Source organism: Magnolia sinica, chromosome 10, assembly GCF_029962835.1.
Source record: "Magnolia sinica isolate HGM2019 chromosome 10, MsV1, whole genome shotgun sequence".
Taxonomy (NCBI): domain Eukaryota; kingdom Viridiplantae; phylum Streptophyta; class Magnoliopsida; order Magnoliales; family Magnoliaceae; genus Magnolia; species Magnolia sinica.
Window position 1 is genome coordinate 39,181,943 of NC_080582.1, and position 17,490 is coordinate 39,199,432.

General features: G+C 39.9%; 1 non-coding gene across 1 annotated transcript; it reads right to left on the reverse strand.

The window, feature by feature from the left end:
* Window positions 1–587: 587 nt before the first annotated feature.
* Window positions 588–693, reverse strand: LOC131217895 (small nucleolar RNA R71). Its single transcript, XR_009157481.1, has one exon. It is a non-coding gene; the product is annotated as a small nucleolar RNA R71 (small nucleolar RNA).
* Between the last annotated feature and the right edge of the window lie 16,797 nt (window positions 694–17,490).

A 17,490-nucleotide genomic window follows, 5' to 3' on the forward strand; every position in this document is an offset into this window, starting at 1 on the left:
TAAGGTTTTAGTTTAGTCTTAGGGATTAAGAGTGTTTCATGCCCAAGTAGGTATGTGACAACACTTGATGTCTTTTAAGTGAAGGATGATTATTTAAAGATTTGCTTATTCATCACTGTATTAGACACACCTTGAGATCATTTGAGTTCACAGAAAATATGGCTGCAAATCAACCCCACCATCCCGATGAAGAGTAATAAGACGAGAACGATGTGCAAAACATTCCCTCGCCTAGAACGCTACATGATTAGTTACAACCGGCAAGGGCGAGTACACCTTCTTGCATGGTGTTTCCACATAATGCAAGAAATATGAATTTTAAACCAGGAGTGATCCAACTACTTCCGAAGTTTCATGGAATTGACTTTGAAAATCCATATCTACACCTTAAGGAGTTTGATGAGATTGTAGCAACCCTACAATTTAACAATGTTTCTGAGGACACCTTGAGATTGATTTTTTTTCTTTTTCTGTAAAAGAGAAGGCCAAGTCTTGGCTTCACTCTTTCTGGCTAAGATCAATAGGGACATGAGCTGAGATGACCCCGAGAATTTCTTAAAAAGTTTTTCCTAGTTCATAGAACAAATACCCTAAGGAGGGTGATCATGAATTTCTCTCAAAAAGAGGAAGATACCTTCTTCCAATGTTGGGAAAGATTTAAAGATATTTTGAATTCCTGTCCACATCATGGATACAAAACTTGGTGGATAATAAGCTTTTTCTATAATGAATTGACTTTGCCCATGCGCCAATTCGTAGAGATGATGTGTAATGGAGAGTTCACGAATAAGGATCCCGATGATGCGTGGGATTATTTCGATGTACTTATTGAAAATGCTCAATCATGTGATACCTCATATAAGCCCACTAATGCTAGGCCGACTCAATCTAGAGAAAATAGAGGAATGTATGTCTCAAGAGAGGAAGATGATGTGAATGGTAAGGTGGCCAATCTCACAATAAAGGTCAAGGCCATGAAACTGAAGAAAGTAAAAAATGGTCAAACCTGACGAGACCATTGAAATTGTTTGTGGTATTTGTGCTAGTAACATATACTTGACGCAAGATTCTCCTACAATTCCTGCATTTCAAGGGTTGTTACATGAGCAATCTAATGCGGTAAACAATTATCAAAGGTCATTCAATGTTCGCATCTCAAACACGTATAATCCTAGTTGGAGGAACCATTCCAACTTCAGTTGGAGGAATGGGTAAACTGCCAATGCAAAGAGAAATCCTCAAAAAGCTTTTCCATTAAATTTCAATCCATTAAATTAGAAAAGACCCCAAGAGGATATGGTTCAAAAATTCATCCATAACGAAGACCAATTCAACCAAAATACGTTACAAGCATTCCGGGATATTAAAACATCCGTGGGAGTATTTGCATAATTTATCCAAAGAATTGAGTCACAACTAACCGTTAGGGAGAAAGGGACTCTTCCAGCCCAACCTCTACCTAACCCAAAACAATAATGTGAATTAAATGACCCAAGCTCTTCGAACCACCATGTGGAGCAAGCTAAGTCTATCACCACTCTTATAAGTGGTAGGATAATTGATAAAGACATCCTAAAGAGGGCTGAGAGGCTTAAGGACTCAAAAGAATCTGAGAGGAATGATGGACCTAGCTATGCCACACATGAGAAAGAACTAAAAAAAGAATACAAGTTGGTTGCTCCATTCCCCCAAAGGTTGATTTCACCAAAACATTTGTCTAACACTTAGGATATCTTAGAGGTGCTTAAGTAGGTGAAAATCAATATTCCTCTATTGTATGTTATAAAATAAATTCTGTCATATGTGAAGTTTCTAAAAGATCTCTATACAACCAAGAGACGACAAAATATTCAAAAGAAAATGTTTTGATAGAAAAAGTGAGCGACATCCTCAAGCAAGATGTGCCATAAAAATATAAAGATTATGGTAGCCCAACCATCTCTTATGTGATTGGGAATTACAAAATTGAGCATGCACTACTTGATTTGAGAGCAAGTGTAAATCTGATTCCGTACTCAGTTTATGAACAACTTAGCCTTGGTGAATTAAAACCCACTAGGACTAGACTTCAACTTGCTGATCATTCGGTTCGTATATTGAAAGGAATGATAGAGGACGTGCTAGTCTAAGTTGATAAATTCTACTATTCAGTAGATTTTATTACTTTGGACACTTAGCCCATCATTGATGCGAGCACACAAATTCCCGTCATCCTTGGCCGGCTATTCCTGACAACATCAAATACTATAATTAATTGTAGGAATGGAATCATGAAATTAACTTTAGGGAACATGGCATTAGAGCTGAATATTTTTAATATGTGCAAATAACCCGAGGATGTTGATGATACTCATGAAGTAAACATGATTGATTTATTTATGGAAGATAGGTCACTTTTAAACTTATACTCCAACACCCTAGAGACGTGCATGGCCCACTCCCCTGATTTAGATGATGATATGATTAGGGAGATGGATGCCTTGCTTAATGCTACATTGGTACTTGAAATTAACCAGTGGAGGTCAAATTTTGAAAAATTGCCCCAAACCATGATAAAGCCTCTGCCATCTAGTATCAAGGCACCGAAGCTTGACCTAAAACCATTACCAGGTGATCTTAAATATGCTTATTTGGGTCAAGATAAGACATATCTGGTGGTGATTTTTTCCCACCTAGATGAGAAACAAGAGAGTATGCTTATTTATACTCCCAAGGAACACAAATGAGCCATTGGATGGACAATCGCGGACCTCAAGGGAATTAATCCTTTGATTTGTACTCATCGCATTCACCTCGATGATAATGCAAAAACATCGAGACAACTACAACGTTGGTTAAATCCAAACATGAAAGAAGTGGTTAAAGACGAGGTGTTAAAATTGTTGGATGTGGTTATCATCTACCCTATATCCAATAGCTAATGGGTGAGTCCCTCTCAGGTGATACCTAAGAAGTCTAGGATCACCATCATAGCCAACACGAAAAATGAACTCGTGCCAACTAGAGTCACTACTAGTTGGAAAATGTTCATTGACTACAAAAAAAATGAATATCGTCATTCGAACCCATTCCGGCCGAGCCCTATTTCGACCAATCAGGGTCATTTACGTGTAATCTGTATGGATACACATGGCACGATCAAAGGATTTCCTACAGATATGTACAATTATGTCTTGGAAAGTGGAGCCATTAAGTATCAATTGTGACCGAGCATTGCTGAAGCGATCAAGAGAACGAGTGACCGAATTCAGATGATTAAACGACTGATGACAAGCGATCGAATTTACACGATCGCTTAACAGGTGGCTAAAGGATAACTCAAGGGAAGCATAACGTGAGAAGCATCTAGAAGCCAAGTAATGGAGAGCAATTACCATAATCGTCAGAATCTGGGAAGGATCCAGAATGGTTGGATTGGAGCTATAAATAGAAGAAGATTGTGAAAAATAATTTATCTCTACCAAACCATACAAACCAAACTTATCTTTCAATTACCCTTTCAATTATCTTATCAATTAACATTTCGTAGTGTAATCCTTTACTCATTATGGCAAGAAAATTTACATTCCATAGCATAATCCTTTACTTTTCAGCTTGCTGTTTACATTCTGTAGTGTACTCCATAGCGATAATTAAGTAGTTGATAATCTTTAGTCGTAAGTGGAGTTTATTCTCTTACGCTGAACTTCATCCGATCATCAAAGAGACATCCTTCAGCTGTTCATAGTGGCTGACTATAAGGATTTTCTTTATGTTTCATCTAATCTGTATTAAAAAGCCATTTCGTACTGAAGGCAAAGGTGTAACCCATCATCAGAGGATGAACCCCACGCTCTAACTATTGCCTGATCCAATTTACACGTTGAGCGAGTGGCTGAATAGGTGATCGATCTCCACAGATCTCAGTCATACTCTGTGTACGCCTATCTTGGTGCTCATATTTATTGTTATTTAGTTCGAATTGGAGCCACAAATCCAATTTCGGCATGCCCGCATACGCTGTGTGAGAAAAATAGTGGTCAAACAATTTTCTGGCACGCCTGGTGGGATTCTGTTTATTAATTATCGATTTACTTGTGGCCAAAATGCAAAGAAGAAGTGCTTGAATTGTTAGGGCTGAACCCGCAACACTAACCGCACCAGCTCCAGGTGATGATATACAGGTCCAGGCGCCCCTAGAGGTGTCTAATTTGAATGTTAACCCAACCGAAATCATGCTGGACCATCCATGTCCCAAGCCATACTCCCGAACGAGGTCTTCGTTGTGCTCCGAGATGTTCAAATGAGCATTTAGATGGTGTAGGAATATGGAAGGGCCCAAGCGGAGTAATTATGTGTCCAGGCCGAGATCACTAATTGTTATATGGCTAGCTAGACTGAAGCTATGCAATGACTGTTGGCTCTAATAATAAAGTGGACGCCGTCGACATCGCAACATAACGGAAGCTCAGTGGTAATGTAATCCCATTAGCAACTATGCCATCGTTGCAACGTAACCCACTGCCGATCCCTCCTTTAGAGGTCAGGAAAGCGCCTCCTCCTATAGAAGTCAGGCGACTTGAGCGGGAGGCTAGGGATTTCATGCCTGAAAACATAAATCATGAGTGTCGTAAAGGACTGAAGATCCAACCAGCATTTTGTCTACGAAATTTGACAACTGCATGTGTGCTTTGAATACAAGCACTTACAATCTCCCCCTTTATCAATTTCATGACAAAACACACACACACACATCATATCACATCATGCATAATTACATTAAACACATGGACTCAACCATCAACTTAAATATTCTAATTAAAATCTTTTTAAAGATCAAATCTGCACACCACTGGTTGAAGATCAAATTTGTACACCTGTTGCTCTCCTTGAGAAATATACTCAAGTTGTTTTCCAAATGCATACACAAGGTATATCCATGCATAAGAAAAAAAAATTGAAAAAAAATTCATTTTTTTTCAAATTTCCAATTTACATATACTATGTATGCATCATCTCATATATCTAATCATATAGTTATGCAATCTAATCATATACTATCTATGCATCATCTCATATATCTAATCATACAGTAATGCAATCTATTTCATATAGTTATGCATCGTAATTTCTCCCCAATTTTATTGCAAGTTGACAAAGGAAGTTATAATTGAAAGAAGCATTTCCACATGGGGAGATGAATGAAGCATTTCAAAGAGCATAAACTATTTAAGCAATAACAAATTAAAGAAGTCAATAGGATCAAGTTGTGCCACACTAAAACAAATATAAAGTTATTACAGACCAAATTTATCCAAACATCATTCAGACTCAGAGGATGATGGAGCGGGCATCGCAAGATCAATTATCTTCAAACTCTTACTAAAATGATGGAAGTACTTTTTCATGTACTTCATATTCAATTTTTGAGTTTGAGTAAGAGATTCCTGAGACATATACATAAGATCCATCCTCTACTCTAAAGCCACCTTTCATCAGAATTAGATGGTTGATAGTCTGAATCTTTTGCTAATTCTTCTAATTCATAAAAAAATGTCATCCATATTAACATCACCTTCCTGCCTTTCCTCCTAATTATCACGTTGCTCAGGAAGAGGTAATAAGATAAGAAAAAGGAGGGGAACCATGTCTAGGATACAAGCGATACTAAATAATTGAATAACAAATCAGAGAAGGAAGAAATATTTTTTCACCAGTAGCAACAACATGAAGAGTACAAACCATAGAGGGAGTAAGATTAGTCTTATTCCCTGCTCTAGGATAAACATTTGAAGCAAAGATCTGATGGAGAATGCGATATTTTGGGAATAATCTACTATTAGGTAAGGCATTAACGGATATTCATTTTGCATTAAAAGTGTAAAAAATATGAATAAACTCTTTTTTGAACCAGAAATTTTATCAGAAAGAGTTGTTATGGGAATCCCGTCTTTTGCCATATCAATTTCCATTGACAATGCGATGGTGTCAAGTGTTACAGTCATAGTTTCTTCCACAAATTTTACTTTGAAAAATAATTCGTTGTTAGCAGAAACATCAGAAATTGAAGCATACATCCCTTGCACAATGTATCGGTAAGCTATCCCGCCCCATTGTAGAATTTTCTCGCATCTTACCTCAGATAGGAGTTCAACAAGATAGTATTCATAAATATGACTTAGATTTACAGATTGCTTTATGATGATACCCCTTGTTCTAAAATCTCGAATGTTTTCAGGGTCATACTCCGGTGATCATAAGATCCGCACAGCACGTGGACTGGATCTGGATGAAGAACTAGCTTGTACTTTGCGTACAACACATTTGACTCTTGGTTCCATGATTTTGAATAAGAAGAAATAAAAAAAAAATAGAGGAAGAACAACAGATAAGATTTTTCAAGAAAAAGCCGCCAAAATGATTTCTATATTCAAGAAAACCAACTCAATCAAGATGAAAGTGTAAATAAAAACTCAAGTCTACAATAAAAATGATTAAAATGCACTTACTAGGGAGTATTGGAAGATGGTTTGGCCGAATGAAGCATCGGTGAGCTGAAGATGGAGTAGAATTTGGGAAAATTTTGATTTTCACATTTTTTAAGGAATCCACGTGCTACTCAGCTGGCTGAAAAATTCCAAAAATATCCATTTCATTTTTTTAAAAAAAGATATTATTTGCTTCAAACAAATAATAGAGAAATAATGTTAAAGGGAAAATAAAAACAAACAAAATTATTATCATTTAACAAAATCATTTAATAGCACACAATCCAATATCACACTTTAAATTTGAAAATTTACGAGGTCGAGCGGCTTAGTCAGGATATTTGAAAGGTATTTTTCAGTTTGAATGTATTACAATATAATAATCTTTTTTTCAACCAATTCTCATATGTAATGATATCTTATGTCAATATGTTTTGTACAAGAGTGTTAAATAAGATTTTTTGATATATTTATAGCACTTGTGTTATCACAATATAAATTTATTGTATTTTAAACAATGTTGTAATTAGCTAGTATACGTTTCATCCACATAAGCTGAGGACAGGCATTCCCTACAACTATGTATTCTGCTTCTGTGGTGGATAAATGACGAAATTTTGCTTTTTGCTAAGCTATGATACAAGGTAGTTTCCGATATAGAAAGATCCAAGTTGAGTATGAAATATTGCATATTTCTCACTATTTATACCTTAGTTTTATAAACATGATAGTGCTTAATCGATTTAATTATGCAAGTTTTCATATGTGAGGTGATTTCAAGAGCTAAATGTGAAATTGATGCCAAAAGAAAGATTTATGCTTAAAAGATTACTAAATGAAGATTTGGATATTTGGAAGTCATTAATGAAGAATTCACATACCAAAGATCCAAGAAAACCAAGTGAGGAATGAAGAGAATCAAAGATTTGAAGTGAAGAAAAGGAATCCTGAAATTGTCTTGAAAACAAACATATTTCTGAAGTTGTCCTGAAAAGCATATTCTGAAACTCTGAGTATATTTTAGGAAACTGGACAGAGTGCTAAATTTGAGTGGTTTAAACCCCAAGTCTATTTTGGGAAACTGCATAGAGTGCGTAAATTTGTGGTGGTTTCTAGATTTTTCCAACTCGGTGCAAAAGTTGGAATTCCACAACTATAAATAAGACTCCCTAGGATGCTCTAAAGCATCTTCTAGGGTTTAGAAAGGTCCCAAGGAGCATAGCACAAGGGTGGAGCAGCTGCCAAAGAGTTTTTCTTTTTTTTTTCTAGTTTATTTTTTATGCTTTGGTTAAGAGATTTGGTTTCAATCATGCCTATGGTTGGCTAAACCTCTTAGCTAAGGCTAATGTCACGCCCCAGACTCGGTAACCGGACTCACAAGGAACCCGATGGCCGGTTCTGGCCGCAACAGCCTCCATAGTACCCCATTCTCGGCTCCTGAGGTAGGTTCCGATCCTGAGATCCTACAAGGAGGATTTTCATAACAATATAATCACTTCCAATGCGAGTATACCCAAGATCACAGCAAGTACATCTGAGAATAATAAAGGCACACATCACAAAATCCACTAAAAATTTGGACTTTTACAATCATCCAAAAGGTCCAAAAGGACATACATGAGAATAAAAGGAAAAGAGAGAGAAATCAGCAACACTGGAGTCCTCACTGCTCAACTCTACTTCACGCTCTGCTGCTACGGCGCCTACCTAGAGTCTCCTGCACGTATCAATCGTGCATAAGCTTATAGAAGCTTAGAGGGTGGTGTAAGTGTGTGACAATGGTGCACAGAAGAATAGTAGGAGGTATAAGGAGAGAAGCATAATCAATGAACATATCACTAGTCTTACCAAGGCTTATCATGAATGCGATGCAATAAGTAATGGGTGCCATACCAAGGCAATGTATGAAAGGGGGGCTTGTACAGCCAATGCTAATGCGATGTAAGTAATGTCAGTGCTCATATCCAAACCATAAGTCAAGTACATTTTCAATCATAAGGAAATCACCGGGGTCCATTACACTGCTGAATGACTGCCGCTCTGTAGACCCCGCACAGTCAAACGAGCGTAAGAGACCTCACTACCCGCCTGTGGAAACCAATCACCAACAAGGCCTGAAGGTAGCGGACCCATTTACGAGCTGGTCAGACTCAGCCTAGCAATGCCTCCTCACACCAGGCAGGTAAGGCCACACCCCTATCCAACCGACTACACGACAGTGGGAGTCGCGGCCTAATGGTATAAGGCCCTCATGCGCTCATGTATTCCACCCGGTCACGGCGTTGGAGCAGATCCTTGGTACCATGGAAGTTTTGGGAATCTCACCCATGGGCATCCTACGCACCCAGTATGCTCAAGTAATATTTTCGGTGTCCACACATGCGGCCATCCACAAATGTCCCTGTGGAGGCAAGGCCCTGATGAAGCAAGGGCGGTATCCTCATGAAATGCGATGCCAATGCATGAGTCGCACACACAGATCATGCACAAGTTTCAGGCACTCAATGTGCAAAAGGGGAGAAACTTCATCCCTGAATGACCACTATACAATGCAATCAATTCATACAGATGATGCATATGGGTCGCAATGATGTAAGTGTGCTACCAGAGGAATATGAAATTGTCTGTCCCAAGGAGGGTCAAGATCTAGGCACATCGACAGGTATTCTAAGAAGAAGAGAAGTCCTCTAGTGGGAGCCCAGTACTTTGGGATGACCCACAAACTAAGAGAGTCAAAATCCTAAGGAGGAACAGTCCTAGCCAGGCCTAAGGTGGGCCTTTAACCACCTATAAGGGCCTCTATGGGCCTACCTAAGGGCCACCAAGGAGGACATCCAACCTCAACTGGGTCCCAAAAGGTAGCCTACTACATATGCAAAGAAAGGTCCAAGGCACAATCAACCCATAGCCTAGTGGGCCATACACTAAGCCCAAAAACAAAAGCAACCTGGTGGGCCCTTAAGCAAGGTTAGGGCCCAACCATAAGGGTCATAGGTTCATTCATTGTGGTGGGCCTAATGGGCAGCCCATTATCCCAACATATGGGAAATTCTTAAAATTTTAACACATGTAAGTTGGGCCTCACATCTCGGCCCAAGTATGGATTTATTATAGTGGGCAAACAAGGGCCCAACTACTTGAGTATTTGGCCCATAAGGCCCATCACAATGACATGGTAAATATAGGACCCAAGGGTTTAATGGGCCTATCAAAAGTTCCAGCCCAACTAAGGCTATAAGGCCCATACTTAACTAAGAGACTAGCCCAAGAAGAATCCTATTTGGGATGGGCCTTTAATCATACACTAATTAAGCCCTAAAAAAATAAAAATTAAGATGATAAGATACTGACATAAATCCTCCTCAAATCTAGTGGGCCATATTGCCCCAAAGAACATCTATAGGCAACAGTTATTGGGCTCAATGCCAAATTCCAGCCCACCCAAATTTCTGGGTTGGTTGGAGTTCAGCATTAGAAGTATTTCTTAGTATAATTAATTCTGGATGGCTCGCACACATCACTGTGGGCCCCACCAGATGAGAGAGGATATACAATAGATATATGAAATGGGCCAGACTGTTAGAATGTAAGCCCAGCAGTAGCCTAAGGCAGGGATGTCCCATGTGTAGGCAGCCCTATGGGCCTGGGGTATCTGGCCCAAAAATCTACCTAATGTGTTCTAATTAAATAAAAAGGGGGTAATTATGATCGATCCCCTAAGGACCCTACATGGATGGGTGGTGGGACATTCAACACATCAAGGTGGGCCCACGAAGCAGGCTAGATGCCCCAGCCTGGGCGTCCCTGCCTAGCAGACCACTTCCAGCCATACCACGGGCAACTCAAATGTATTTTGGGTCTGAAATTTTACAGAGTGATACTTCCATAGGTGACCTACACCCTCACAAAATTTTAAGGTTTTTGGACAGTTAGAAATATTTTAATTTATTTAAATAAAATAGACTGTCCAGAAAATCGGACTGACCTGGACGTCCCAACGTGGTGGGCCAGTCCGGCCCTTGCCACGGTGTACACAGAGGTCCATTGGCCCTGAAATTTGGTAAGTGGTTCCTATAATGGGTGAAACATATCTCCACAAAATTTCATAATTTTTAAACATATATAAATATTTTAATTTATTTAAAGAAATCAATATGTCCTAAAAATCGGACTGATCTGGGCACCGTATTGTAATGGGCCAGTGCAGCCATCACCATGGTGTGTACAGGTGTCCATTGGCCCCAAAATTTTGTAGGTGGGTCCTACCATAAGTGAATCACCTCTCTGTAAAATTTTATAAATTGTGTATACTCATAAATATTTTAATTAAATTAGGAATTTCAATCTGTCCAGGAAGAGATGTTGCTGTCCATGCATTGTTTACCCAATAAGGTGGGCCCAACCTTCATCCAAGAGGGGGAAAATGGAGGTTTAGTATTTTATTCATAAAATAAAGTAAGGTGGGGTCTATAAAAGTGGCCCATCCTTCAGAGAAACCAAGCTGAAGTGTATGTTTTCCCTCCATACATGTGGGTTGGACAGCCCAACAAGGTGGACCGCCCACCCCTATGGGCCTCCTTTTTAGGTACCATATCATGGACCATCTGAGGTATGACCCATCACACCTCATGGTGGGGTCCACACCTTCTCATTACACCCCATACTTATAAAGAAAATAATGATAATCATGATCCAAAAATCCATGCCAAAGATTGAACATGACAATCCATGCAACAGTCCAGGTTTTTGAACAGCAATACATGGCTGGACACATCAGCCTATATCTCAATAATCTCAGCCATAAAAAGGGTGTGTGGCCTTCCTCAGTGGGTCCCACATAAGTCCAGATCACATACTAGAACTAGGACACTTACATGCATTGATTAAGGTGTCCGATGATCATGGAGTTAGGTGATAAGAGCATCCCACCTTGCTGGATTTTTATTTTTATTTATTTTGGGACATCCAAGGCCCACTATAAATGGGCCACACACACACTATCATCCATACATCAGAGAAAAGAGAAGAAGGAAAGAGAGTAATCCGGCCATGGGGGTAGGGCCCCGCCACTAGTGGGCCCTACTAAGAGTGAATCATACCCATACAACTACATTGATTGTACATGCAACATAAAATCACTACATGCATGATATATAATTGCTATGGATGGTTGGGATGCCATCCCAACATGATCCTTAGGGTCTAGATGACCTTAAGATGGAGTGGATCATTAAATACATCATGATGGGGTCCATGGAGAATGGCCCCATCATGGGTCATGACATGCATGTAGGATGGGCCAAAGGACCACATCCATGGGATCAAATGGGATCCCCACCATGGATTGGTGGGTCCCATATGATCCATCTAGAAAGAAAAATAAGATCAAAGGGTAGAAAAGAAAATCAACAATTATAATCACCCACCTTGAATCTTCAAGCTACCACCAACACTAGGTACTCCAAGCTCCAAGCTTAAAGGTTCAATGGTCAAGATGAGTTTGAGGTGGCTAGATGGAGGAAGAAAGGAAGGGGAAGTTGCTGGAAATTGGGAGAGGGAGGGTTGAAAATTCTACCATGGAAGAGGAAAATGAGAGAATGAATGAGGAGAGAGAGGAAGGGAAGGTTGTAGGAGAGTCATCATTGCTCTCCCTCCTTGGTTAGAGAAAGAAATCATGACCTATGGTGATACAAACAATGCTTGCTAGGGTAGGTTAGGTGTGGGTAGTGTTTAGGATGGGTAATGTTTATTCCATGGGAATTGTAGTGTGTGTGGGTGGTGTGCATGGGAACTTGTGCCTGAGAGTGGTCCATATGCTTTTGTACAAAAAGTGGGCCACATGATGAAATGCTCACAACTTTTGATCTATAAGTCGGATGAATGCACAAGATGCGTCGTTGGAATAGCAACGACGATACGAACGAGATAGCATAGGTCTCGGGCCGATCCGAGTCGGGTCAAAGTGACCAGACTCAAGGATGACCGCAAACGCTACCCAAAGGTTGCGGGTTGCCGAAATTTGACCGGTAGGACCACGGGACCAAAAAGAACAAAATGCATACTCACACACACACATGCACACAAGCGAACTCGGGTCGGGTCTCACAGCTAAGAGGTGAAGCTTGTAGCATGCTGGGATGTTTATTTTGCTTTGATTCGTGTTCTTATTAAACTTCATTGATTTCTAATTTGATATTAAGGAAATATTTTTATTTTTATATGATTTATTGTGACTCAAATTACAATAGATGTTGTGATAGCTTTGGATATCTTCTTTTCCTGTTTTGAGATAGTGAGATTGGTAAATTCCATTATTCACCATCGTCTCCTGAGCATGATAGGGTGATGGAATCCCTTCCAATCTTCACAATTCTCCTCCATTAAGAATTAGGTCAATGAAAAGTTTAGATTTAATTTAAATTGCTTTATCTTCCAATTGGATAGGATAGGACTCCAATTCTAATTGTGTTTATTGAATCAAGTAAGGTAGCATCTTTGTTTCGACCAAAAATGAAAAGTACTTTGATTCGAGGGATTATCTTACTTAATAGCAATAAAGAGAAAGAATTAAGAGAATAATCATCTAATTTATTAATTCTGAATGCATTACATTCTTTCTATCCTTTGATTCCAAGATAGAGTCTTTATAATTAAAAGTACAAGTGCAGAATGGATTTAAATATAAATTTCAGCAGCATTCTAGCTCATATCATTCATGTCTCCATAAGAGATGAGTTGTGCATATCTTCTCAACGCATCTTCCTTTATCAATATAATAAAAGAATACCAGAAATCCCTTGAGAGACTTGAAATAGCTTGAGATTTCTGGAAAAATAGCATGGTATTACCCCTTAGATCATCCGTGCAACTCCTTGGTGAGTTGCGTGTGTTGAGGAGTTACGTGAGAGCCTTCCCTTCTCTTTCCCTTCTCTCTTCAAGACTTGTCAGAGGTACTGGTCTTCTGGAAATTCGATCTCTCAAATGAGAGGGTATGGGGTATTTGTAGGCTTTCACACGTGTGGGCCCTCGAATCTAATGCTGTGGACCCCACTTCGCATCATTTTGCAAATCTCAATTTATTCGTCCCTTCAAAGAGTTACGTGGGTCAGTGTAACTATGATTGTTGCGCAGTCCTACACAACTAATGTTCCAGCGTAACTTGTGCTCCGCGCAACATGACTTCTTTACATTTTGCTTTAGTCTTTTTTCTTTTTCCTCAATTTTTCTTCACTTGTTTTCCTCCCTTAATCAAATTTTATGCTCCAACAGATGCCCCCTTGATCCGAGGTTTGACCGTTCATCAAGTCAATTTGAAGGATCAAAATTATCTGTCTGTGAGTCCTTTATTAATTCCGCGCAACCCCAATCGGGTCCCGCCCAACTCTAATCGGATCCCATCAGCTATAAACACCAAACTTCCTAATCATTGGTTCACTTTCAGAATTTTCCTTTAGCTTGGAACCTTTGCCGTGCAACTCATTGTTCGCGCTACTCAGCTTGTCACGCAACTGATTGCCCAGGCAACTCTTTTGCACTTAGTGCAAATATTTCCTGCTTTGAAACTCTGCTCGATTTTCTTTAACTTCTCAGACTTAACCAATTTTTAACCTTCTTAGGATGGCTCATACAAAAAGAACATATCGCCTTATAGAACCACCAACTGATTAACCCTCTCATGCTAGTCTTCCAAGTTTTCTAAAATTCCTAAATCTTCACCTCCAGTTCCTACACCTTCTTCTTCAGCCCCTATACCTTCTTCTTCCCCTCCAGTGCACGAAGATCGGCCGAGGAAGAGAATCAAAGTCACTAAGAAACGCCCCGCTTATATCAAAGAACCCATTTTGCCCATTATTGATTTTTCTAACAGAATGAAAGCACTTTCTTGGCCGATATGCCAAGCCATCATCACTGGAGATATAACAGGATCTCCAAAACATGGATGAGAGATTGACCGGAAAACATGGCTGAAATCAATAGCCAATCTTCATACCGATATCACCCGATCTCCTATTAGAGAAGATACACCACCGCCATCCTTCTCCAGGAAGAAGCAGAAGAAAGTGAAGGGCAAAGAACTTCAGGAGAAAATCAAGGAGCACAAGAAAAATAAACTTCTGAATACCTGGGATACCATAAAAGTCCAAGACGGTATCATAAAATTCAACAGCTCTTTCAAAAATGCACTGATAGTAATTCCTTTGAACATCCATCACCATCTGTTTATCTTTCAAAGCGAGCCCATAGATCAGTTGACTCAAAGTAGGATGATGTATAATCCAAATTGGTCCATGAAAGAGCCAAGGATGTTGGAGGGTATCTTGTCAGAAAGAGGATCAAAACAACAAGTTGACGACATCCATCCGATGCGATTTCTCATTCCTTGCTACAACCACCATGAACTGTTTCCCATAGCCTTCTATGAAACAGTGCGTCAGCACTTCAGAGATAGAAGATCTTTGAGGGGAAATGAAGAATTTCACACATGCGGCTTCTTGTCCCCACACAATTACTATGCTGACTGGGCCAAAGCGATTCTTAATAAATAGTATGCTGCACTGATAGAAGTTGGCCTCTATGGCACCATGGAAACTACTTTTAAATACTTCCACAAGGACCATATGGTCTACAAGGGATTCCTTAGCTATTGCTATCCTACAATTCCTTCCACCTACCTCTGGGTGAGGTTAGCATTACTCTTTGGGACCTGTACAAGATGGCAGGACTTCCCATAACAGGTCATTTTTATGACGAATATATCCTAATGAACAAAGAGTTCCTACATTTCTCACCTTCCAAAAGATAGGCATTAGTATCTGATGCCTCAGTCAAACTGCTCAGAGAAATGTCCAAATTTCCCGACATCAAGAAGATCCCCTAATTTCTTTGGTTGGCTCATTTTTCTCAAGAGCTAAGGTATAGTTCTTGACTTATATCATGACTTCATACATTTTACCAATATTCATCTTACTTACCTTGTCCTCTTTTCTTTGCAAATTCAAAAACAACCAATCTGATGACTTGGAGAATGCTTGTCGCAGAATAAGGAATCTTCCAGAGTATACTCCCAAGGCTAAATTGGCAGCCTTCCTTACATATTGGCTCAGCATAGTTGTGCTCTCAAGCTCCAAATGGGCTGATGCCATTAGACCTTCTGTATTTATTGTTACGGGAGGATTAGCAGAGGGTTGGAAATATTCACTAGCACCCCCCGTTCTCTGTTCACTGTATAGGGCTTTTGGTGATGTGGCCATTCATTATCAGAACCCATCTGTCAGAGTCAGTTCAACATTTACACCATGACATTACTTTTCTAGGTGGTTAGGTGCTTATTTTCCTTTGACGTATGATGAGCCAGAGAAAGCCTATGTTCATCCTTCACGAATTCCATTATGTCATTATAAGAAGAGACTGATGTTGAAAAGAGCGTATGAATGGGTGACTGATATGATCAAGTCGACTATTGCTATCGACTTTTATGAATTTTTGTTCTCCCAATATATTGTGGATCATGAGACATTTGATGGTGAAAATCTTCCTCCAGTTGAACGTGCTTTCTTTATTTCAATACGGTCCAACAGTCTGCCACTGCGGGAAGGCAGTGAATTCTGGAGAGAACCCTACTATCCAAGTAGGTTTGTGTGATAATTTGGATATGATCAAACTGTTCCCGAGCATCCTAAAGTATTGACTCACATCATGATGAGCTTCGGTGTAGGACCCTATAATTGGGGACTAATTTGGAGATAATTGCTTGTAGCACGAATTAATTTGAAATTCATCATTCCCGACTTCGGATGTTTTATTCGCACAACATACCAATCGATGAGATGGTGGGCGCACCAATCTTTCTTGATTCATTGCTGTATGCTAGTGGATTCTCCCATATGGATACCTGCTCCTAGAATTAGAATGCGCAATCTCGTAGGAGTAGGACATACTGTCGAACGAGATCGTACCCTCGCTCCTAGTGAAGCCTGTGTAAAAATTTCTTTAGAGGAATCGATTCGTGAGACTAAGTCAGCCAACACCCTTGAGGGTTGGAGTGCTCATGGGTTTCCTTTGGAGCATTTGAAGGCTCAAAGAAGGCACACTGGCAGGGAAGATGCTACTATGGGTGCTGCCAAAATTTCTCAGATTCCTACACCTACTGATCCAACTCCAATTCCAGCAGCTGTTGGACCTTTTGAACCTCAAATAGTATCTCCATCTGTTCCTTGACCACCATCTGCTCTCAGAGATTCGTCATCTCCAGTTACAAGATTACAAACTCGAGCTAGATCTTCTGCCTTTCCTATGATTGTTGCCACGGAGGAACCTACCTTTGTTGATAAGAGACAACCTTCACGGAAAGGGAAATAGGTGGTCGTTGAAGAGCCAGTCATGGATTCATCGTCATCTTCATCATCATCAGAGGGGGAAAGTGAAGAGTCCTCTTTTAATAACTCTTCTTCCACCGGAAGTGAATCATCCTTTGGCAACTCAGGAGAAGAGGGTGAATTGAACATAAATGAAGAAGAGGAAGAAGAAGAAGAAGAAGAAGAAGGAGAGGTGGACGTGGATGATGAAGAGCAGGTCGTTACAGCTACTGAAGTCAATGAAGAAGTCCCTCAAGAGGATACTACCCCACATACAATGGTCACAAGAGCTGACGAAGAGGAAGAGCCTCTCGATTATGAAGAGTATGAAGACGTACTTGGAGTTGACTTGACTATATCGTTCAGTAGCAATTATTCCCCTCTTCCGTGTACAATGCTTTCAAACCCTCCGGTCGATACGACAACAGTTCTAGAGACTCTCCTAATTTCCACAGGCATGGTTCAAGCCATCACGGTTGCTCCTCCTTCTAGTAAGCGCTTTACTAGAAAAGCTTGGGCATCTCTTGAGCCTTTAGTTAAAACTAGCATAGTGGCTCGTGGAATAGTTTTCCTGACAGAGCCAATTGATACTACTACTCCAACTACAGTTGAATCTAGCACCGAGGCCAGAGCACCATCTTTTACTAACATGGCTTTAGACATGCCTG